Source organism: Colobus angolensis, unplaced genomic scaffold, assembly GCF_000951035.1.
Source record: "Colobus angolensis palliatus isolate OR3802 unplaced genomic scaffold, Cang.pa_1.0 Scaffold203, whole genome shotgun sequence".
NCBI lineage: Eukaryota > Metazoa > Chordata > Mammalia > Primates > Cercopithecidae > Colobus > Colobus angolensis.
Window position 1 is genome coordinate 1,587,163 of NW_012115189.1, and position 25,002 is coordinate 1,612,164.

Sequence of the window (25,002 nt, forward strand, 5' to 3'; positions counted from 1 at the left end):
AGAGCGAGACTCTGTCTCAAAAAAAAAAAAAAAAAAAATATATATATATATATATATTAATCCTTTCTAAGTTATAGAAGTTGCAAATGCCTTTCCCAGCCTGACACCTCTCTGTTAACTTTGTAAGTCGAATCCTTCATTGAAGACACATCTTTAATTTTAATGTAGTCATATCTAATAATTTTTTCCTTTAAAGATTGTACTTTTTAAAAATCTTATTTTAGAAATTCTTCTCTGTCCTAAGATTATTCTTTTACATTTTATTTTTATTTTATTTTTATTTTTTTGAGACAGAGGCTCACTCTGTAGCCCAGGCTGGAGTGCAGTGGCATGAACATAGCTCACTACAGCGTTGACCTTCTGGGTTCAAGCAATCCTCTTGCCTCGGGCTTTTGTGTAGCTGAGACCACAGGCATGCACCACCATGCCTGGATAATTTTTTTTTTTTTAGTTTTTCTAGAGACGGTGCCTCACTTTGTTGCTCAGGCTGGTCTTGAACTCCTAGGCTCAAGCAATCCTCTTGCCTCGGGCTTTTGTGTAGCTGAGACCACAGGCATGCACCACCATGCCTGGATAATTTTTTTTTTTTTAGTTTTTCTAGAGACGGTGCCTCACTTTGTTGCTCAGGCTGGTCTTGAACTCCTAGGCTCAAGCAATCCTCTTGCCTCGGGCTTTTGTGTAGCTGAGACCACAGGCATGCACCACCATGCCTGGATAATTTTTTTTTTTTTAGTTTTTCTAGAGACGGTGCCTCACTTTGTTGCTCAGGCTGGTCTTGAACTCCTAGGCTCAAGCAATCCTCTTGCCTCGGGCTTTTGTGTAGCTGAGACCACAGGCATGCACCACCATGCCTGGATAATTTTTTTTTTTTTAGTTTTTCTAGAGACGGTGCCTCACTTTGTTGCTCAGGCTGGTCTTGAACTCCTAGGCTCAAGCAATCCTCTTGCCTCGGGCTTTTGTGTAGCTGAGACCACAGGCATGCACCACCATGCCTGGATAATTTTTTTTTTTTTAGTTTTTCTAGAGACGGTGCCTCACTTTGTTGCTCAGGCTGGTCTTGAACTCCTAGGCTCAAGCAATCCTCTTGCCTCGGGCTTTTGTGTAGCTGAGACCACAGGCATGCACCACCATGCCTGGATAATTTTTTTTTTTTTAGTTTTTCTAGAGACGGTGCCTCACTTTGTTGCTCAGGCTGGTCTTGAACTCCTAGGCTCAAGCAATCCTCTTGCCTCGGGCTTTTGTGTAGCTGAGACCACAGGCATGCACCACCATGCCTGGATAATTTTTTTTTTTTTAGTTTTTCTAGAGACGGTGCCTCACTTTGTTGCTCAGGCTGGTCTTGAACTCCTAGGCTCAAGCAATCCTCTTGCCTCGGGCTTTTGTGTAGCTGAGACCACAGGCATGCACCACCATGCCTGGATAATTTTTTTTTTTTTAGTTTTTCTAGAGACGGTGCCTCACTTTGTTGCTCAGGCTGGTCTTGAACTCCTAGGCTCAAGCAATCCTCTTGCCTCGGGCTTTTGTGTAGCTGAGACCACAGGCATGCACCACCATGCCTGGATAATTTTTTTTTTTTTAGTTTTTCTAGAGACGGTGCCTCACTTTGTTGCTCAGGCTGGTCTTGAACTCCTAGGCTCAAGCAATCCTCTTGCCTCGGGCTTTTGTGTAGCTGAGACCACAGGCATGCACCACCATGCCTGGATAATTTTTTTTTTTTTAGTTTTTCTAGAGACGGTGCCTCACTTTGTTGCTCAGGCTGGTCTTGAACTCCTAGGCTCAAGCAATCCTCTTGCCTCGGGCTTTTGTGTAGCTGAGACCACAGGCATGCACCACCATGCCTGGATAATTTTTTTTTTTTTAGTTTTTCTAGAGACGGTGCCTCACTTTGTTGCTCAGGCTGGTCTTGAACTCCTAGGCTCAAGCAATCCTCTTGCCTCAGCCTCCCAAAGTGCTGGGATTACACGCGTGAGCCACCACACCCAGCCCATTTTCTTCTTTTTAAATTGTCAATCTAAATAACAGATACTCTCTAAAAGAAAATGATATTTGTTCAGGACCAGGCACTGCAATGAGAATACACTTGCCATAGTAAACTATGTGTGTATTCAGAGAGGTAAAGAAAGACAAAGTCTGTTAAGGGAAAAATTAGGAGGATTACATAATTGTTTAAGATAATTATCCTGGCCAGGCGTAGTGGCTTACGCCTGTAATCCCAGCACTTTGGGAGGCTGAGGCGGGTGGATTACAAGGTCAGGAGTTCGAGACCATCCTGGTCAACATGGTGAAACCCTGTCTCTACTAAAAATACAAAAATTAGCTGGGTGTCGTGGCGTGTGCCTGTATTCCCAGCTACTTAGGAGGCTGAGGCAGGAGAATCGCTTGAACCAGGGAGTCAGAGGTTGCAGTGAGCCGAGATCGCACCACTCCACTCCAGCCTGGCAACAGAGCGAGACTCTTGTCTCACAAAAAAAAAAAAAAAAAAAAATCATTATCCTTGGCTTGGTTGGACAGGCAGTTGCTGGGCAGATGTCATCACAGAAATATTTTTTCTGTGTAAGGTTGTGGTGACTTTTGTGCAGGATTGTGTTTTCTGGAGAGTCTTTTTGATCATTTTAAAAAGGGATTTGCCATGGGAGCCCTTCCTTCCTGGCCATCCCTGGCTCTGTTTGTCAGAGTTTTTAACACAAGTGACACCATTTTGATTCTGACAACTTTCACGCAATTTATTTTTTACATTGAGATCTTTAGTCTATTTGGAGATAATAAAGGATTCTAATGTTATTTTTCTTCATGTAGTAAGCCAGTTTTCCTAACACGATTTACTAAATAATGTATATGTATTTCCCACAAAATATGATGCACCTCTATTGTATTAACAACTTTCATATGAAATAGGTTTATTTCTAGGCTTTCTATTCCATTGCATTAGTCTATTTCTCTCTATCCTAATACCACACTGCTTTAATTACTATTGCTTTGTAATATATTTTTTATCTGATAAGGAAGCTCTCTTCTTTGCCTTTTAGTTTTCAAAATTTTCCATGTAAGTTTCTTAATGAATTTGCTAAGTTTCCCCAAAAAATCTTACTGGAATTTTAACTGGAATTGCATTAAACTAATTAAATAATTTGTGGGGGAATTTATATATTTATTGTACTGAATTGTCCCATCAATAAAAATACCATTTTCATAGTGTTTTTTTCCTGTAGTAGTTTCATTAATTACGCCTTCATAAAACTTGATGGATTTAGTTATATTTTATTCTCTACCTATTTCTAAAATCGTAGTTGAGTTTTTGCCATTCATGTATGTATTCCTAAATAATATATATCTGTGAAACGACCTCATTTTGCCCAATTTTCTGTTAGTTGATTTCTCTTTATCTTAGTGATTTGCAGGAAGTGTTTTTTCAAATTTATATTTTGGATATGAATTCTTTGTTAAATATATGTTTTGAAGATATGTTTTCTCAGTTTGTGGCTTATGTTTTCATTCTTTTTGTGGTATCTCTTGATGAACAGGTCTTCCATTTTATTTTATTTTATTTTATTTTTTCCTAGTGCCAGATGTTTATTCCCTCACATGTGGGTGGTTCACGTACACAGCACACAGGCATGGGTACCATGGGAGAGGGCAGCACTCCTGCCTTCTGAGGGGAGGATCTTGGCCTCATTGTGTAAGAAGGGAGAGGATGGTTTCTCTCCTGCCCTCACTAGGGTCTAGGGAACCCAGGAGCAAATCCCACCCCTTCCACCTCTCAGCCGAGGAGAAGCCACCTTGGTGACATTTAGTTCCAAGCATTCTAGTAAGTGGAGAAGGGATTGGGCTGGTCCCAACCATTACAGGGTGAAGATAGTAAAGGAAGGTACAATTTGGATGAGGCCACAGGAAGGAGCAGGTGACACCATCAGAAGCATATGCAGGGGAGGGGCAGTTACTGGGCTTCTGGGCTGCTTAGTCCCTGGCTTGGCAGGAAGGGTAGGGAAGATGGATGGGGCTCATTGTTTGGCATTGATGATGTCCACGAATTCGGGCTTGAGGGAAGCACCACCCACAAGGAAGCCATCCACGTCAGGCTGGCTGGCCAGCTCCTTGCAGGTCGCCCCAGTCACAGAGCCTCCATAAATGATACGGGTGCTCTGAGCCACTGCTTCAGAGACGTTGGACTTAAGCCATCCTCGGAGCTTCTCGTGTACTTCCTGGGCCTGTTGGGGTGTTGCAGTCTTGCCAGTACCAATGGCCAGGTCTTCCATTTTAATGTGTAATGTGTCATTATTTTTTCTTCATGTCTTGTTTAAGAAGTTCTTATGTATTCTGAGATCACAAAAATATTCTTACCTTTTTTTTTAAAAAAAGAAATATATTTTGTCTATTATGTAGAGCCTTTAGTTCACTTGGATTTTATTTTTGTTTATGGTGGGAGGTAAAGAACCAACTTTATTTTTTTCCCATTTGTAGTGAAATTGTCGTAGACCATTTGTTTAATAGTCTCTCCTTTCCTCACTGATCTACAGGGTCTTATCAATAACCACAGGCTTATTTTTGCACTCTCTATTATTCCTGTAATTGAGTTCAGTTACTCAATTTTTTAAAAATTCCTGTACTGATATCTTCAATAGCTTTATAAGTCTTGATATCTGGTAGAGTAAATTTTCACATTCTCTCTTCTCTGAAAAGTCTTGTCTATACTAGACTTTTTACTTTTATAAATTTGAGAAGTACATAATGAAATTCCATTAAAAACCCTTGAAGGAATTCTCATTGAAATTGCCTTGTATATGTAGGTTAGTAAGAGAAGAATGGACATTTTTACAACATTGAGTCTCCCTGTCCAAAGCATCAATGTAGTTTTATAATATTTCCTATCAAAGAATTGCACATTTTTTGGTTAGATTTATTTGTAGGGACTTTATATTTTTTGTTGCTATTTTAAATGCTGTTGATGCTGAGGATTGAATTTTTGTTCATTATTACTTATATTATGGAAATACAGTTTATTTCTGCATATTGATTTTATATTCAGCAACCTTAATAAACTCCCTTACTAATTCTAATAATTGATATTTGACAGTCTATTGATATTTAGAGTCTGTTAGTCTTGTTTTTTTTTTTAATGTGGGCCATCACAATATATGCAAATAATAATTCTTTCCCCTAGACTTTGTATTTTTTTAACGCTATATTGCTTTATTACAGGAGGTGAGTGTTGTTGTGGGGAGTGGGGGGCATCCTGGTGAGGAAATAAATCAGAGGACTGCAAATGCAGGGAGCAATAATGTTAAAATCGTAATATGCAAAGTGAATAATTGCAATCATTTTCTTAAGACTCAACTCATAGATGGAAAATTTTAATTGCTACTGCAGAAAGCATCTGTATGAAGTAGAAAGTGGTTTTGATAACATAAGTAGAGAATATCTAGAAAATGGAGGTAAATTGGATGTAAAATTCTGGCAGCAATGTAATGTCCCCAGTGGTAAGGCTGAGGCCAGCACCTAATGACGATGACAGTTCTGTGGGGAATTTTAGGTGGTACTTGGAGAAATATTACACTATGCATAAACCAAGCTGAACTGCTTTCACAAGTGTTACAAAGTTTCATATAGTAAAAGGTTTGTTTGTTTTTTCTACAAACACTCCATTTTCACAGCAAGAGTGTACTGAATACTTAAACAAGGAAGAGAGTATACATGGAAGATATAGTATGTAGCTCTTTGATATACTAATGCATAAAATTCAAAATGATTAAACTATAGTACATGTGGGGCCTTTTTTTTTTTTTTTTGAGACAGAGTGTCGCTCTGTCGCCCAGGCTGGAGTGCAGTGGCGCGATCTCGGCTCACTGCAAGCTCCGCCTCCCGGGTTCACACCATTCTCCTGCCTCAGCCTCCGGAGAAGCTGGGACTACAGGCGCCCGCCACCACGCCCAGCTAATTTATTTGTATTTTTAGTAGAGATGGGGTTTCACCGTGTTAGCTAGGATGGTCTGGATCTCCTGACCTCGTGATCAACCCACATGGGCCTCCCAAAGTGCTGGGATTACAGGCGTGAGCCACCGCGCCGGGCCCATGTGGGGCTTTTTACAATGACAAGGTGGTGGTTACAGAAAGCATGGAACCACCACCCTTCTATGTGTGTTTTCATTTTGCATTTTTTCTTCATTTTTTCTTAATCAGCTCTGCTGTTGGCTGCTTCTTAGCAAAACCGCTAAGAACAAAATTGTAATCATTGAACATAGTACTCTGGCAATCAGGATATTTAAAACCTTCCATATTCTAGGGGCAAAGAAAGTAGTGTGTGACATTTAAAACTGATTTACAAGCAAGGTAGCACAAACTTTTCCTGCATGAAAGACTTCCACAGCTTTCCCAGCCAGGTCATCATAGAAGGTCTGACTTAAGGTTCTTTTGAAGCTAACATGAAAAATTCTGTTTCTGGAGTGATGTGAATAGTCTGGTAAATTCCGTCCGATTTCACTCCATTGATTAAATACCCACAAGGATTTAACAGTGTGGCAGAACCTAGTATTAGGTCACTATTTCCACTCTCATGAGTGACATCCTTTGTAGTGATGCCATCTTTCATGTAGGACTGATTCATAACTGCTTGGTCAAGCTCACTATCAAAATTTTCAGGGTTTAATCTGTTTGCTTGCCAGATTCTCTGGGAAATCCAGAGTATGTACAAATACCAACAGTCAGAATTCACACATTCCATACAATATGCTATTCCACTTGGGAAAATTATATTAAGAAACTGTTTCTTCCTGGAAATTCTGGTATGGGCACACTTGGTGAGAAGGCTTCATGAAATTTCAGGCAAATAAGAGAAGTTTTTCATTGAGCCAAATCTGCTATAATCCCTAGCAGGCTTCAATAGGGGAACCAGTGCTTTCAGCAAAAGTTGGTCCCATATGTCTTCCAAATAAAATGTCTCTTGGAGATAAACGTGCTACTGTCACTGAGTACATAAGCTTCCTGATTGTCAGTTTTTGTCACACTTATGATGGAACATTGCAGATCCTTCCAAAATATGTCACCCTCAGATCCTGGAGTGGTGAAAAGATTTCCAGATTTTTGGTTTGCATTGGGTTGCTGCCAGGAGAACCTCCAGCAGCTTCTAGGTCCCACTGAAAAAGCGTGCAACTTCCGTCATCGTGAGGCTAGAGAACAATCAACAACCACAGTAAATCAACTAAATGAAATACCTTTTTCTTCTGCTGCTGCTGCTGCTGCAAATTGTTCAGGATGTGTTACATTCCGGTTCCTTTTTTGCTATAATTTTATATTGATTTTTTTAAGGATTAAAAACTCTTCCTGGCTTTTTCTTTCTTTCTTTTTTTGGTAAGTAAAAGTTGAACTTGAGACTGAAAATAGAGGCAGATCCAGTTCAGTCTCCTGTAGTCTGTTGTTTCACCATTAGAGAGTACAGTGAGCACTAGCTAATGTTGCAGTCTGTACTGTGGAGGACTGTAGATGTCTTTATACTCTACTTTTGTCTTATCTTACTACATTGACAAGCAACTCTAGTATAGTATTAAATAGAGGTAGCGAAATTGGGCAGCTTCATCTTCTTATCCCCCCAAATAATATTTCTGATATTTCATAATTGCAGTGCTTATTGTAGCTTTTTGTGGATTTCGTTTTCTTAAGGGTTTCCTCTCTAATCTCATTTGCTGAGAGTTTTTTATATGAATAATTATTGAATGGTATCAAATACTGTTTCTGCATCTTTTGAGATGAATGATTGGCCTCTATCCTTTAATCTGCTAATGTGGTGAATTATATTATTTCTAAAATTAAGCCAACTTTGCATTCCTGGGATCAGTCCAACTTGGTATGGTTTATTTATTTAAAAAATACATTCTTGAATTCAGCTTTTTAATTTTTCTTTAGCAGTTTTACATTTATATTCCTCAGTGCAATTAACCTATGCATTTCCTTTCTTTTACTGTCCATTGTTTTGATGTGAAAGTTATACATGTCTTATAAATGAGTATGAATGTTTTACATTTTCTTTCCTTTGAAATAATTTATGTATAAGTGGAATTATCTGGTAATGTATGCTGATAAAGCTCTCTGGGCTTCTTTGGTTGGAAACATTATAACTATGCTAAATTAAACTATAAGTTTAACTACTTCTGTGATTACAGGAATTTTTTCCAGGTAGTTTATTTCTTTTGTATCAGATTGAATAAGTTGTATTTTTCTAGGAATTTATTCAAATCATCTAAGGTTTTAAACTTATTCTCATGAAGATTTCACAATATCCTTTTATTATTTGTTTAATCTCTAAATTATCTTATGCTCTCTTTTAAACTCCAGATATTGTTTATTTCAGCCTTCTCTTTTTATTTTGATCAATCTTGCCAGAGCATTAGTTTCTCAGTCTTTTTAAAGAGTTAGCATTTGACTTTATTGACCCTATTTCATGACTGCTTTCATTTTGTATTTTCTTCTCTGATCTTTATTATTTTCCTTTATCTAGTTCATTTATTTTATTCTATTTGTTTTTCAACTTTTAAAGATAGATGCTTAGCTCATTAGTTTTTAGCCTTTCTTTTTAACTTAATGCAATAAATTTCCTTTTTACTATACTATGAGAGTTGTATGTCACTTATGTTTTTAAAAAATAATTACAACCTTTATTTTAGATTCAGTGGGTACATGTGCAGGTTTGTTACATGGGTTTATTGCATGAAGCCAAGGTTTGGGGTATGATTGATCTTGTCACCCAGGTAGTGAGCATAGTACCCAACAGTTTTTCAGCCCTTGCCCTCTCTCCCTCCTCACTCTAGTAGCCCCTAGTATCTATTGTTGCCATCTTGATGTCCATGAGTGTCCAGTGTTTACCTCCCACTTTTGAGTGAGAACATGTGGTATTTGGTTTTCTGTTCCTGCATTAATTTGCTCGGGATAATGGCCTCCAGCTGCATCCATGTTTCTGCAGCGTACTTTTAAACATAGTTATTTTCATCATAGTTCAGTTCTGAATATTTTCTAATTCTCTTTAGCATTTCTTCTTTAGACTACAGGCTATTTATGTTTGTTAGTTTACTCACAAAGAGTTTCCATTTTACATTGCAAAGCTATTATTAATATCTAATTTTTAAAAAGAATCCAAGAGACTTCTAAAATTTGTTTTAAATATTTTTAAGGTTTAAAAAGTGTTTAAAGTTTGTAATTCCTAGTAGGAAAACATTATCTGAATGCATACCCTAATGGCAAACCACTGTAAAATGCTTCAGCTGCATTTGGGGTAAAGGGGTAGGGATTATCCTCAAAGCACCCCAGCTCTCTTGATGAGAAAGTCAGAGGTAGAGTGGTTTGTATTATTGCGACATCCATTAGGTGGTCCAGGTTGCGTTTCCTTCACCAAGGGCTTTTTTTAATCAGAAGGGTATTATGCCTGACCTCCAAATTTGGCTGACAATTTACTAATGAGATTTGTAACCTTTCCATTGTATCGGTATTTTGACATACTTGCTGGGTTCTAGGCCACATCCTAGAAGGCCACCATAACTTCTGGACCCTGCATGGCTGCAAGAACCTCTGGATCACTAAGAATGTCATTGAGTTCAGGCATTCTTGCCATTCCAGGCATTCCTCCGTGAATATTACCAGGGCTTTCCACAGGAAAGCCAGCTGGGAAAGAGAGCCTACTGAGTTCCTGATCCCTCTGGGCTCTCTCATGCTTTTTTTGAGCCTTTTAAACTATTTTTTCTTTGATCTCTCACTCTTTATGATTTTGCTCATACTTTCTCTGATGTTCTGCAATTTTCTAGGCCCTAGGTTGAACATTCAGCATTGTGCTAGCATCTTCATAATCCAATTTACAGACAAGGGGCAACATCACGGGCTGCTTCTCCCCAGTGGCCCAGAAGTCTGTGTGCGAAAACCACTTGTAAGGCTTGCCACTTGTAAGGCTGGGCTGAATCAGGATTTATTTCAATGTCTCTGTTACAGTATCAGATGGCAGCATTTGGCCTCTGTAATTTGTTGAAGACACTGGCTCTCATTAGCATACAGAATGGTCAAGAGATTCAGCTTGAAAGCATCTGTGAATAAGTCAATGACTTTTTGTGGTTCACCATCATTTAGGGCTTCAGTGGCAGCCACTTTCTTATCATTTGCCTGATCCATCATCTGTTATCTCTGAATTTTCATCTCCCTTTTCTTTTTTATTTTTAAAATTTGTTATTACTTTTAAAATTTTAAGTTCCAGGATACATGTGCAGGACATGCAGGTTTATTACACAGGCAAATGAGTGCTGTGGTGATTTGCTGCCCCTGTCAACCCATCACCTAGGTATTAAGCCCAGCATGCATTAGCTATTTTTCCTGATGCTCTCCCTCTCCCTGCCCCTCCAACAAGCCCCACTGTGTGTTGTTCCCCTCTCTGTGTCCATGTTTTCTCATTGTTCAGCTCCCACTTATAAGTGAGAACACGCAGTGTTTGGTTTTCTGTTCCTGCGTTAGTTGTTGAGGATAATGTCTTCCAGCTCCATCCATGTCCCTGCAAAGATCACGATCTCATTCCTTTTTATAGCTGCATATTATTCCATGGTGTATATGTACCACATTTTCTTTATGCAGTCAACCATTGACGGGCACTTAGGTTGATTCCATGTCTTTGCTATTGTGAATAGTGCTGCAGTGAACATACACATGCATGTGTCTTTATAATAGAATAATTTATATTCCTTTGGGTATATACTGAGTAATGGGAGTGCTGGGTCAAAAGGTATTTCTGGTTCTTAAGTCTTTGAGGAATCACCACACTGTCTTCCACAATGGTTGAACTAATTTACACTACCACTAACAGTGTAAAAGCATTGCTATTTCTCCACAGCCTCACCAGCATCTGTTGTTTCTTCACTTTTTAATAATCGCCATTCTGATAGGCATGAGATGGTATCTCATTGTGGTTTTGATTTGCATTTCTCTAATGATCAATGATGTTGAGCTTTTTTTCATATGTTTGTTGGTTGCATGAATGTTTTCTTTTGATAAGTGTCTGTTCATGTCCTTTGCCCAATTTTTAGTGGGTTTTTTTTTCTTGCAAATTTAAGTTCCTTATAGATTCTGGATATCAGACCTTTATCAGATGGATAGATTGTAAAAATTTTCTCCCATTCTGTGGGCTGTCTGTTCACTCTGATGATAGTTTCTTTTGCTGTGCAGAAGCTCTTTAGTTTAGTGAGATCCCATTCATCAGTTTTTGCTTTTGTTGCTTTTGCTTTTGACATTGTTGTCATGAAATCTTTGCCCGTGTCTATGTCCTGAATGGTATTGCCTAGATTTTCCTTTAGGGTTTTTATAGTTTTTTAGTTTTGGGTTTTACATTTAAGTTTTTAATCCGTCTTTAATTTTTGTATAAGGTGTAAGGAAGGGGTCCAGTTTCAATTTTCTGCATACGGCTAGACAGTTCTTCCAGCACCATTTATTAAATAGGGCATCCTTTCCCCATTGGTTGTCAAAGATCATATGGTTGTAGATGTGCAGTTTTATTACTGAGTTCTCTATTCTGTTCCGTCAGTTTATGTGTCTGTTTTTGTACCAGTACCATGCTGTTTTGGTTGCTGCAGGTTGCAGTATAGTTTGAAGTTGGGTAGCATGATGCTTCCAGCTCTATTCTTTTTGCTTAGGATTGTCTTGACTATATGGGCTCTTTTTTGGCTCCATATGAATTCTAAAGTAGTTTTTTCTAATCTGTGAAGTATGTCAATGGTAGTTTAATGGAAATACCATTGAATGTATAAGTTACTTTGGGCAATATGACCATTTTCACAATATTGATTCTTCCTATTCATGAGAATAGAATGTTTTCCATTCGTTTGTGTCTTCTCTGATTTCCTTGAGCAGTGGATTATAGTTCTCCTTGAAGAGGTCCTTCACTTCCCTTGTTAGCTGTATTTCTAGGTATTTTATTCTTTTTGTAGCAATTGTGAATGGAAGTTCATATCATGATTTGGCTTTCTGCTTGCCTGTTGTTGGTATATAGGAATGCTTTTGATTTTTGCAAATTGATTTTGTATCCTGAGACTTTGGTGAAGTTGTTTATCACCTTAAGAAGCTTTTGGGCTAAGACAGTCGGGTTTTCTAGATAGAGGATCATGTCATCTGGAAACAGACAGTTTTATTTCCTCTCTTTCTATCTGAATATCTTTTATTTTTTTCTCTTGCCTGACTGCCCTGTCCAGAACTTCCAATACTATGTTGAATAGGAGTGGTGAGAGAGGGCATCCTTGTCTTGTGCCGGTTTTCAAGGGGAATGCTTCCAGCTTTTGCCCATTCAGTATATTGGCTGTGGGTTTGTCATAAATGGCACTTATTATTTTGAGGTATGTTCCATCAATACCTAGTTTATTGAGAGTTTTTAACATGAAGAGATATTGAATTCTACGGAATGCCTTTTCTGTGTCTGTTGAGATAATTATGTGGCTTTTGTCTTTTGTTCTGTTTATGTGATGAATTACATTTATTGATTTACGTATGTTGAACCAGCCTTGAATCCCGGGGATGAAGCCAACTTGATCATGGTGGATAAGCTTTTTGATGAGCTGCTGAATTCAGTTTGCATCAGGATTGCATTGAGGATTTTTGTATCAATATTCATCAGGGATATTGGCCTGTAGTTTTTTTTTGTTGTTGTTGTTGTATCTCTGCCAGGTTTTGGTATCAGGATGATACTGGCCTCAAAAAATGAGTTAGGGAGGAGTCCTTCCTTTTCCGTTGTTTGGAAGAATATCAGAAGAAATGGTACCAGGTTCTCCTTGTACATCTGGTAGAATTCAGCTGGAAATCTGTCTGGTCCTGGGCTTTTTTTGGTTGGTAGGCTAATTATTACTGCCTCAATTTCAGAACTCATTATTAGTGTATTCGGGGATCCAACTTCTTCCTGATTCAGTCTTGGGAGGGTGTATGTGTCTAGGAATTTATCCATTTCTTCTAGATTTTCTTTTTTATTATTATTATACTTTTAAGTTCTGGGATACATGTGGAGAACGTGCAGGTTTGTTAAATAGGTATACACATGCCATGGTAGTTTGCTGCACCTTCAACCTGTTATCTACATTAGGTATTTCTCCTAATGCTATCCCTCCCCTAGCCCCCCAGCCCCCGACAGGCCTCGGCATGTGATGTTCCCCTCCCTGTGTCCATGTGTTTTCATTGTTCAATGCCCACTTATGAGCGAGAACATGCGATGTTTGGTTTTGGTTTTGTGTGATCAGCCTCAAACTCCTGTTTCAAGCAATCCTCCTGCCTTGGCCTCCCAATTAGCTGGGACTATAGCCACATGCCACTGGGCCTGGTTTTAGAATCTCTTTTTAACTTGAGTTTTCATGTGCCCTTAATTTTTAAAATTTTTTATTGATACATAATAAATGTATATATTTGTGGGGTACATGTAATATTTTGATACATGTATATAATGTATAATGATCAAATCAGGGTAACTGGCATATCCATCACCTCAAATGTTTACTACTTCTTTGTGTTGGGAACATTCAGAATCCTCTCCTGTAGCTATTTTGAAATATAAAATACATTTTTGTTAACTATAGTTGCCCTACTGTGCCTAGAACACTAGAACTTATTCCTCCTCTCTAACTGTAATTTTGTCCCCATCCACTGCCCTTCCCAGCCTCTGGTAACCACTATTCTCCTCCCTACTTATATGGGCATGATCTATGGGATCAACCTTTTTAGTTCCTACATGAGTGAAACGTGGTATTTGTCTTTCTGTGTCTTGCTTACTTCATTTAACATAATGTCCTCCAGTTCAATCCATATTGCTGTAAATGACAGGATTTCATTCTTTTTTATGGTTGATATTCTATTGTGTAAATATACCACATTTTCTTTATCTATTCTCCTGTTGGTGGACACTTAGGTTGTTTCCATATCTTGACTATTGTGAGTAGTGCTGTGATAAACATAGGAGTGCAGATATCTCTTTGAGATACTAATTTCCTTTCCTTTGGATATATGCCCAGCAGTGGGATTACTGGATCATATGGTATTTCTATTTTTAGTTTTTTTGAGGAGCCTTCATACTATTTTCCATAATGACTTGCATTCCCATCAAACTTGCATTTCCATCAAAAGTGTATGAGTTCCCTTTCTTGGGCCGGGCGCGGTGACTCACGCCTGTAATCCCAGCACTTTGGGAGACCGAGGTGGGCGGATCATGAGGTCAGGAGATTGAGACCATCCTGGCTAACATGGTGAAACCCCGTCTCTACTAAAAAATACAAAAAAATTAGCCAGGCATGGTGGCAGGTGCCTGTAGTTCCAGCTACTTGGGGGGCTGAGGTAGGAGAATGGCATGAACCCAGGAGGTGGAGCTTGCAGTGAGCTGAGATTGTGCCACTGCACTCCAGCCTGGGAGACAGTGAGACTCTGTCTCACAAAAAAAAAAAAAAAGTTCCCTTTCTCTACATCCTCACCAGCATTTGTTGTTTTTTGTCTTTTTTATAATAGGCATTTTAACTGGGATGAGATGATAGCTGATTGTGCATTTCCCTGATTATTAGTGACATTGAGCATTTTCTTATATACCTGTTGGCCATTTATATGTTTTATTCTAAGAAATGTCTCTTCAGATCATTTGCCCTTTTAAAAATTGGATTATTTGTTGTTTTTGTTTTGTTTTTGCTGAGCCGAGTTCCTTGTAAGTTCTGGATATTAATCCCTGAATGGATAGTTTGCAAATATTTTCTCCCATTCTGTAGGTTATCCCTTTCCTCTGTTGATTGTCTCTTTTGCTGTGCAGAAGCTTTTTAGTTTGATGTAATCCCATTTCTCTATTTTTGCTTTTGTTGCCTGGGCTTTTGAGGTCTTATCCAAAAGATCTTTGCCCAGACCAATGCCCTGAAGCATTCTCCTGTTTTCTTCCAGTAATTTCATAATTTTAGTTCTTACATTTAAGTCTTCGTTTTGAGTTGATTTTTACATAAGGTGAGAGATAGAGGTCTAGTTTCATTCTTCTGCATATGGATATCCAGTTTTCCAAGCACCATTTATTGAGGAGACTGTCCTTTCTCCAGTGTGTGCTTTTGGCACCTTTGTTGAAAAATCAGTTGGCTGTAAATGTGTGGATTTATTTCTGGGTTCTGTATTCTAGTCTATTGGTCTCTGTGTTTTTATGCCAATACCATGCTCTTTTGGTTACCATAGCTTTGTAGCATATTTTGAAGTCAGGTAGTGTGATGCCTCCAGATTTGTTCTCTTTGCTCAGGACTCTTTGGCTAATCTGGGTCTTTTGTGGTTCCACATGAATTTTAGGATTGTTTTTCTATTTCTTGAAGAATGTCATTGGTATTATGATAGGGATTGTGTTGAATTTGTGGATTGCTTTGGGTAGTATCATGTGACTTTTTAATATACCATTTATTTATAAATGTGTGTATATATTTCCTTTGAATAAAAAATGAAAATGTGTGTGTGTGTATGTGTGTGCATGTGTGTAATTTTGGAGCTATGATATATAGCCACTTACCATAAAAAGTCTCAAAGCTACTTATGGCAAAAAAAAAAAAAAAAAAGGTACGTTTCACTCCTCAAATTACCACCAGATTGAGAGGCAGAGCAAGATGGCAGAATAGAACCCTCCAGTGATCATCCCCTGACAGGAACATCAAATTGAACAAGTATCTACATAAGAAAGCACCTTCATAAAAGAACTAAAGATCAGGAGAGCAATCACAGTACCTTTTGTAAACATCATATCAAGGAAAGAGGTACTGAAGAGGGTAGGAAAGACAGTCTTTAATTGCCTATACTACCCCTCCCTCATGCCCCAGTAGCGGCCACGTGACACAGAGAGAGAATCTGTGTACTTGATGGAAGGAGAGTAGAGTGATTATTGGGACTTTGCATTGGAATTCAGTGCTGTCCTGTTGCAGCATAAAGCAGTACAGGGTAGAATTCGGCCAGTGCCCATGGCGGGAGCATTTAGACTAGCCCTAGCCAGAAGGGAATTGTCCATCTCAGTAGTTGGAACCTGAGTTCTGGCTAGCCCCAGTATCATGGACTATAGTGTACTAGGGTCCTGATAAACTTGAAAGGCAGTCTAGGCCACACTGACTACAGTTCCTGGGCAAGTCCTGGTGCCATGCTGGGCTCAGAGCCAGTGGACTTGGGTACATGTGACCCAGTGAGACACCAGCTGCAGTAGACAAGGGAGTGCTTGCATTACCCCTTTCCCAACTCTAGACAGTGCAGCTTGGAGTTCTGGGAGGAAAGGGAAGAGTACAGAGGACTTTGTCTTGCAATTTGGATACCAGCTTAGCCACAGTAAAATAAAGCTCCAAGCATAGTCCTGAAGCCCCATTCCAGGCCATAGTTTGTGGATGACATTTCTAGACACACCCTGGGCCAGAAGGTAACCCGTTGCCCTGAAGGCAAGGACCCAGTTTTGGCAGAATTCACCACCTGCTGACCAAAGAGCCCTTGGGTTTTGAATAAATATCAATGGTAGCCAGGCAGCACTCACTATGGGCCTTGGGCAAGACCCAGTACATGCTTGCTTCAGTGTGATCCACCACATTCATCGCTGTGGTGGCCACAAGGAGAGACTATTTCTGCTTGAGGAAAGGAGAGGGATAGTAAAAATGACTTTATCTTGCAACTTGGGTACCAGCTCAGTCACAGTATAATAAAGCACAAAGCAAACTCCTAAAGTTCCTGATTCTGGGCCTTAGCTCCTGAAGGGCATTTCTAGATCTGTCCTGGGCCAGTAAGAAATCCGCTTCCCTGAAAGGGGAGGCCCAGTCCTGGCAGGATCTATCACTTGCTGACTAAAGAGCCCTTGAGCCTTGAATAAACATCAGCAGTAGCCAGCAAATAGTTGCCACAGTACCGAAACCCAGTACTGTGCTGGCTTCAGGTGTGACCCAGCACAGCCCCAGTGGTGGTGTCCAAGGGGGTGCTTGCATCACCTCTCCTCCCACTCCATTTGGCACAACATGGAGAGAGAGATTTTGTTTGCTTGGGAGAAAGTAAGGGAGGAGAACAAGAGCCTCTGCCTAGTAATCCAGGGAATTCTCCCAATCTTACCCGAGACCACCAAGGTAGTACCTCTATGAGTCTGCAACAGTCATAGTGTTACTGGGCTTGGGGTGCCCCCTAATATACATATGGCTGCAATGACCAAAGACATAGATCACAACACTCAATTCCCTTTGAATACTTGGAAAGCCTTCTCAAGTAGGACAGGTACAAACAAGCCCAGATTGCTAAGATTAGAATAAATACCTAACTTGTCAATACCCAGACATTGACAAACATCCAGAAGCATCAAGACCATCCAGGAAAACGTGACCTCACCAAGCAAACTAAATAAGGCACCAGGGACCAATTCTGGAGTGACAGAGATATGTGGCTTTTCAGACAGAGAATTCAAAATAGCTGTTTTGAGGAAGCTCAGTGAAATCCAAGATAATGCAGAGAAGGAATTGAGAATCCCATCAGATAAATTTAACAAAGAGATTGAAATAATTAAAAACAGGAAATTCTGGATGTGAAAAATCTGACAAATCAAAGAATGTACCAAAGCCTCTCAATAAATACTTGACCAAGCAGAAGAAACAATTGGTGAGCTTGAAGACAGGCTATTTGAAAATACATAGTCAGAGGAGTCAAAAGAAGAAAGATTAAAAAATAATACGGCACATTTACAGGATCTAAAAAATAGCCTCAAAAGGACAAATCTAAGAGTTATTGACCATGAGGAGGTAGAGAAGAGATAGGGGTAGAAAGTTTATTCAAAGAGATATTAACAAAGAATTTCCCAAACATAGAGAAAAATATCAAAATTCAAGTATAAGAAGGTTATACAATGCCAAGCAGATTTAACCCAAATACTACCTCAAGAAATTTACTAATCAAACTCCTAAAGGTCAGGGATAAAGGATCCTAAAAGCAGCAAGAGAAAAGAAAGAAGTAACATATACAGGAGCTCCAATACATCCGGCAGCAGATTTCTCTGTGGAAACTTTACAGGCCAGGAGAGAATGGCATGACATACTTAAAGTGCTGAAGGAAAAAAAAAAAAGAAAAAAACAAAACAAAACAACTTTTATCCTAGAATAGTATATATCTGGTGAAAATATCCTTCAAACATGAAGGAGAAATAAAGACTTTCCCAGGCAAATAAAAGCTGAGGGATTTCATCACCACCAGACCTGTTCTACAAGAAAAGTTAAAGGGAGTTCTTCAATCTGAAAGAAAAGGATGTTAACAAGCAATAACAAATCATCTGAAGGCATAAAACTCATTAATAGTAAGTACACAGACAAATACAAAATGTTATAACGCTGTCATTGTGGGGTGTAAACTATTCATATCTCAAGTAGGAAGACTAAAAGAATAACCTATCAAAAATAATAACTACAACAACTTTTAAAGACATAGACAGTATAATAAGATTTAAATAGAAACAACAAAAAGTTAAGTGGCGGTGGGGAGGGTGGGTTTTTTATCAGTTTTTTCTTTGCTTGTTTTTGCAATCAGAGTTAAGTTGTCATCAGTTTAAAATAATGGGTTATAAGATGTTACTTGCAAGCCTCTTGGTAACTTTGAATTTTAAAACATACAATAGATATGCAAAAATATAAAGTAGGAAATTGAAACATACCACCAAAGAAAACCACTTTCACAAAACAGAAGACAGGAAGGAAGGAAGAAAGAGAAGGTCACAAAACAACCAGAAAACAAATCACAAAATGGCAATAATAAACACTTATTTATCAATAATAACACTGAATTAAATAGACTAAACGACTCTCCAGTCAAAAGACAGAGTAGCTGAATGGATTTAAAAAAACAAAACCCAATGATCTGTTGCCTACAAGAAGCACACTTCACCTATAAAGACAAACATAGACTGAAAATAAAGGGATGAAAAAAGTTATTCCATGCAAATGAAAACCAAAAAACAGCAGGATTGGCCATACTTGTATCAGATAAAATAGATTTTAAGACAAAAACTATAAAAAGACACAGGGAAGGTCATTATATGATAAATGTATCAATTCAGCAAGAGGATGTAATAGTTATTAATCTATATGCACCCAACACTGGAGTATCCAGACATATAAAATAAATATTAGAGCTAAAGAGAGAAATAGACGCCAATACAATAATAGCTGGAGACTTCAACATCCCACCTTCAGCACTGGATATATCTTCCAGACAGAAAACCAGCAAAGAAACATAAGACTTAATCTGCACTGTAGACCAAATTGACCAAATACTTACAGAACATTTTGTCCAAAGGCGACAGAATACATATTCTTCTCCTTAGCACAAGGATCAGTCTCAAGGATAAGACAAAATACAAAATAATTTTTGTATTTTTGTGGAGACTGGGTTTCGCAATGTTGGCCAGGCTGGACTCGAACTCCTGACCTCAAGTCATCCACCCACTTCGGCCTCCCAAAGTGCTGGGATTACAGGTGTGAGCCATCACACCCAGACTGGAACTTTGGAAACCATATAAACACATAGAAATTAAGCAATACGCTCTTTAATGACCAATGGGTCAGTGAAGGAATTAAGGAAATTAAATTTCTTGAAACAATGAAAGTGGAAACACAAAAGCAGTACTAAGAGAGAATCTTATAGCAATAACCATCTACATGAAAAGAGTAGAAAGATATCAAATAAAAAACCCAAGCATGCATCTTAAAAAACTGGAAAAGCAAGAGCAAACCACACCCAAAATTAGTAGATGAAAAGAAATAGTAAAGATCAGAGCAGAAATAAATGAAATTGAAATGAAAAAAATATAAAAGATCAATAAAATGAAAAGGTACTTTTTAAAAAAAGATAAAATAGACAAATTGTTAGCCAATAGTTACACTTTAGCCAGGCTAGGAAAACATGAGAGAAGACCCAAAGAAAATCAAAGATAAAAAAGGAGACATTACAACTGATATCACAAAAATTCAAAGGACCATTAGAGGCTACTATGAGCAACTACATGCCAATAAGGAAAACTCAGAAGAAATAAATTCATAGACACATCAAACCTACCAAGATTGAGCCATGAAGAAATACAAAACCTGAATAGATGAATAACAAGTAAGGAGATGAAATCCTTAATAAAAGGTCTCCCAGCAAAGAGAAGCCAGGGACCCAGTGGCTTCACTGCTGAATTCTACCAAACATTTAAAGAAGAATGAATATCAGTCCTACTCAAACTCTTTCAAAAAGTAGCGGAAGAGGGAATACTTCCAAACTCATTCTACAAGTTGTGGCAAGTATTATGCTGATACCAAAACCAGGCAAAGACACATCAAAAAAAGAAAACTGCAGGTCAGTATTGCTGATGAACATTCATGTGAAATCCTTAACAAAATACTAACAAACTGAATTCAACAACACATTAAAAAGATCTTTCATTATGACCAAGTGGGATTCATTCCATAGACGCAAGGATAGTTCAACATATGCAAATCAATGTGATACATCATGTCAGCAGAATGAAGACAAAAACCATATGACCATTTTAATTGATGCTGAAAAAGCATTTGATAAAATTCAATATTATTCTATGATTTAAAAACCTCAAAAAAAACTGGGCATAGAAGGAATATACCTCAACACAATAAAAGCCATATACAGCAGACCCACAGGTAGTATACTGAACGGGGAAAAATGAAAGCCTTTCCTCTGAGATCTGGAACAAGACAAATATGTCCACTTTAAACACTGTTATTCAACATAGTACTGGAATTCCTAGCTAGAGCAATCGGACAGTGGAAAGAAATCAAGACATCCACCTTGGAAAGGAAGAAGTCAAATTATGCTTGTTTGCAGATATGATCTTACATTTGGAAAAACCTTAAGACTCCACCAAAAAACTAACACAACTGATAAACAAATACAGTAAAGTTGCAGAATACAAAATCAACATACAAAAATCAGTAGCATCTCTGTATGCCAACAGCAAAGAATCTGAAAAAAATCAAGAAAGTAATCCCATTTTCAATAGCCACAAATAAAATTAAATACCTAGGAGTAAACTTAACCAAAGAAGTGAAAGATCTCTATGAAGATAACTATGAAACATTGAAGAAAGAAACTGAAGTTGGCTGAACGCGGTGGCTCGTGCTTGTAATCCCAGCACTTTGGGAGGCTGAGGTGAGTGGATCATGAGGTCAGGAGATCGAAACCATCCTGGCTAACACAGTGAAATCCCATCTCTACTAAAAATACAAAAAATTAGCCAGGTGTGGTGGCGAGCACCTGTAGTCCCAGCTACTCGGGAGGCTGAGGCAGAAGAATGGTGTGAACCTGGGAGGCGGAGCTTGCACTGAGCTGAGATGGCGCCACTGCACTCCAGCTTGGGCAACAGAGTGAGACTCCGTCTCAAAAAACAAACAAACAAACAAACAAAAAAACAGAAAAAAAGAAAAAAGAAATTGAAGAGGACACAAAGCAACATATTAATGGATTGGAAAAATTAATATTGTTAAAATGTTCATATTACTCAAGCATCTACAGATTCAATGCAATCACTATCAAAATACCAATGACATAAATAGAAAAAATAACCTTACAACTTATATGGAATCACAAAAGACCCAACTTATATGGAACCACAAAAGACCCTGAATAGCCAAGCCGTCCTAAGTAAAAAGAACAAAACTGGAGAAATCACAGTACCTAACCTCAAATTATACTACAGAGCTATAGTAAGCAAAATAGCATGGTACTGGCATAAAAACAAGACACAGACCAATGGAACAGAATAGATAACCTAGAAATAAATCCATTCATGTACTGTGAACTCATTTTAAATAAAGGTGCCAAGAATATACATTGGAGAAAGGACAGTCTCTTCAACAAATGTTGCTGGGAAAACTGGTTATCCATGTGCAGAAGAATGAAACTAGACCCTGTCTCTTGCCATATACAAGAATCAAGTCAAAGTGGATTAAAGACTTAAACCTGAGACCTCAAACTATGAAACTATTAATACTACAAGAAAACATTGGGGAAACTCTCCAGGACATTGGACTGGGCAAAGATTTTTTGGGTAATTCCCTACCAGCACAGACAACCAAAGCAAAAATGGACAAATGTGATCATATCAAGTTAAAAAACTTCTGCACAGCGAAGGAAACAACAAAGTGAAGAGACAACTCACAGAATGGGAGAAAATATTTGCAAACTATCCATCTGATAAGGGACTAATAACCAGAATATATAAGGAGCTCAAACAACTCAATTAGGAAAGAATCTAGTAACCCAACTGAAAAATGGGCAAAAGATCTGGATAGACATTTCTCAAAAGAAGATATACAAATGGCAAATAGATATATGAAAAGGTGCTCAACATCACTGATCATCAGGGAAATGCAAATCAAAACTATAATGAGATATCATCCCACCCCAGTTAAAATGGCTTATATCAAAAAGGCAGGCAATAACGACTGCTGGTGAGGATATGGAGAAAGGGAACCCTAGTACACTGTTGGTGTGAATGTAAATTAGTAAGCCACCATGGAGAACAGTATAGAAGTTCCTAAAAAAAGCTAAATATAGAAATACCGTATGATCCTGCAATCCCACTGCTAGGTGTATATCCAAAAGAAAGGAAATCAGTATATCAAAGAGGTATCTGCACTCCCATATTTATTACAGCACTATCCACAGTAGCCAGGATTTGGAAGCAACCCATGCATCCATCAAAGACAACTGGATAAAGAAAATGTGGTACATATACATAACAGAGTACTATTCAGCTATAAAAAAGAAGGAGATCTGTCATTTGCAAAAACATGGATGGAACTGGAGAATATTATTTTCAGTGAAATAAGCCAGGCACAGAAAGACAAACTTCATATGTTCTCACTCCTTTGTGGGAGCTAAAAACTAAACTGAAATGGAGATAGCAGAATGATGATTACCAGAGGGCTGGGAAAGGTAGTTGTGGGGAGTGAGAAATGGGGATGGTTAATGGGTACAAAAATATAGTTAAATAAATGGATTAAGATGTAGTATTTGATAGGACAACATGGGGTGTATATTCGACAGTAATTTGTCATACATTTCAGAATAACTGAAAGAGTACAACTGGAATATTCATAACATGAAGACATGATGACTGTTTGAGGTGATGGACACCCCATTTACCTGATGTGATTATTACACATTGTGTGCCTGTATCAAAATATCTCATGTACCTGATAATTATGTGCACCTACTGTGTACCCATAAAAATTAAAAAATACCACCAAATTAAGTTTGCCAAGTCAGTAGTTCTCAAATTTGTTCAAACTGTAGAGTTCCTGGAGCTGGTAATTCATTTTGATGAGTATTATAAATGTTGCTATCTTAAGTTTAACACATGTAATTTTTTGCTTAATTAGATGTTATACAAAATTCTAATTTAGAACAAATGATTGCAGGAGCCAACTACTTTGAAAAATTATGAGGGGAAAATTTACAATAGAAAATTTTAATAATTTTTCTGCAAATTAGAAAATGCCTTTCATATTACTCCGAATTCCAAACTCTTCTTTTTTTTGTCTGTAAGATGAAATCCAAATTTGGGGGACTGGTGTTTGAGGCATACATGTCTTTTTATCCTTCTATTTCTACTAATTTCCTCCATGACCTCTCTGTCAGAAAAACTGTGAGTTACATACTGGTCTTAAACTTGTCCTATATGCCCTAGTCTTCTATTTGTTAAAAGATAGTTTTCAAAAATGGGTAAAATTATTGTCATGTGGATATGCAGATATAAAACTGAACATGCATTAAGAGTAATCTATTCATTAATAAATGAGGGGACCAGGTAGATGTTATAACCAGTTCAAAAGAGAACCCTAAGAAGAGACACATTTATAGATCAGGAATATTCAAATGAATGTGTAAATGGAGGCAACGCTGATTTTTCCACGTGGGGAAAGGGAGTCAGTTGAACTTCTACAGAGAGGATAGACTGCATGTCTACAGACAGAAATTATTTGGTCTTGCTATCACTCATTTATAACTTACAGAGTTGTAAGATAGCCCAAGGACAGTGAAAGGCTAGAATCAGATGACTGAAAAGGTATGTTGTATGTGGATAATGCATAGTTTTCCACTAAAGCATAATTTTTTCCTATACACCTGGTCTTGTTTTTTCCTGTCTTTCTGGATATTTAATTCCCAGCTGACCTTTAATATCTGCAGAAATGAGTTTTCTCCCTGTCTTTTTCATGTAGTCCTTACTGTCTGATTATTTACTTGCCATTTACTTGTATGGTACAGTATTGTTAACTATCTTTTTAACATTTTTTAAATCTACCTAACTATATCATAAGATAATTTTATAGTCAGAAATTATATCAAATGTTAGACACTCAGTGATTATCTGTTGTTTGGAAAGAATATCTTCTCCCTCCTTTTTACTGTGACCTAAGTTCCTTAAACGTCTACCACTCCCTCCAACAACGTCAACAATGTCATGTCCAGCACTATCATATATTGTTTAGCCTGGAATTAGTGAATTCTTAATATTGGATTCCCCAGAAGAAAATCAGTATATTCAACTAAAAACAAAGCAAAAACCTTGGTTGACAACCTGCTATGTATGTATAGCTTGAGTTCAACATATGTCTTAAAGAGGTTTTGGTAGTTTAAATAGATGTGATTTTTACCTAATGTTTAATAGCTATTTTCCATTTCTATCCATTTTCAACAGGTATTTACTTATATTATCAGTTGTGCAAAGTGGGGAGGGATATTTGACTTGGGAATGAGGGATGTTTTCTGCTTCCAAAATACACGTCCTACAGAAAACCAAACACCGCATGTTCTCATAAGTGGGAGCTAAAAATTGGGTATGCATGGACATAAAGGTGGGACCAGTAGACACTGGAGACTGCAACAGTGGAAAGAGTGGGGGGGGGCATATGCTGAAAAATGAACTATTGGGTACTGAGCTCACTGCCTGGGTGATGGGTTCAATCCTACCACAAATCTCAGCATGGTGTGATATAC

At 38.0% G+C, this 25,002-nt stretch overlaps 1 protein-coding gene and 1 pseudogene across 2 annotated transcripts in view; one reads left to right on the forward strand and one right to left on the reverse strand.

Moving 5' to 3' along the window:
- The window catches only part of LOC105511717 (chromosome unknown open reading frame, human C6orf165), a 61,213-nt gene that overhangs the window by 32,495 nt on the left and 3,716 nt on the right, over window positions 1-25,002 (forward strand). The window lies entirely within an intron of this gene.
- On the reverse strand, window positions 9,401-24,814 carry LOC105511740 (annotated as a pseudogene).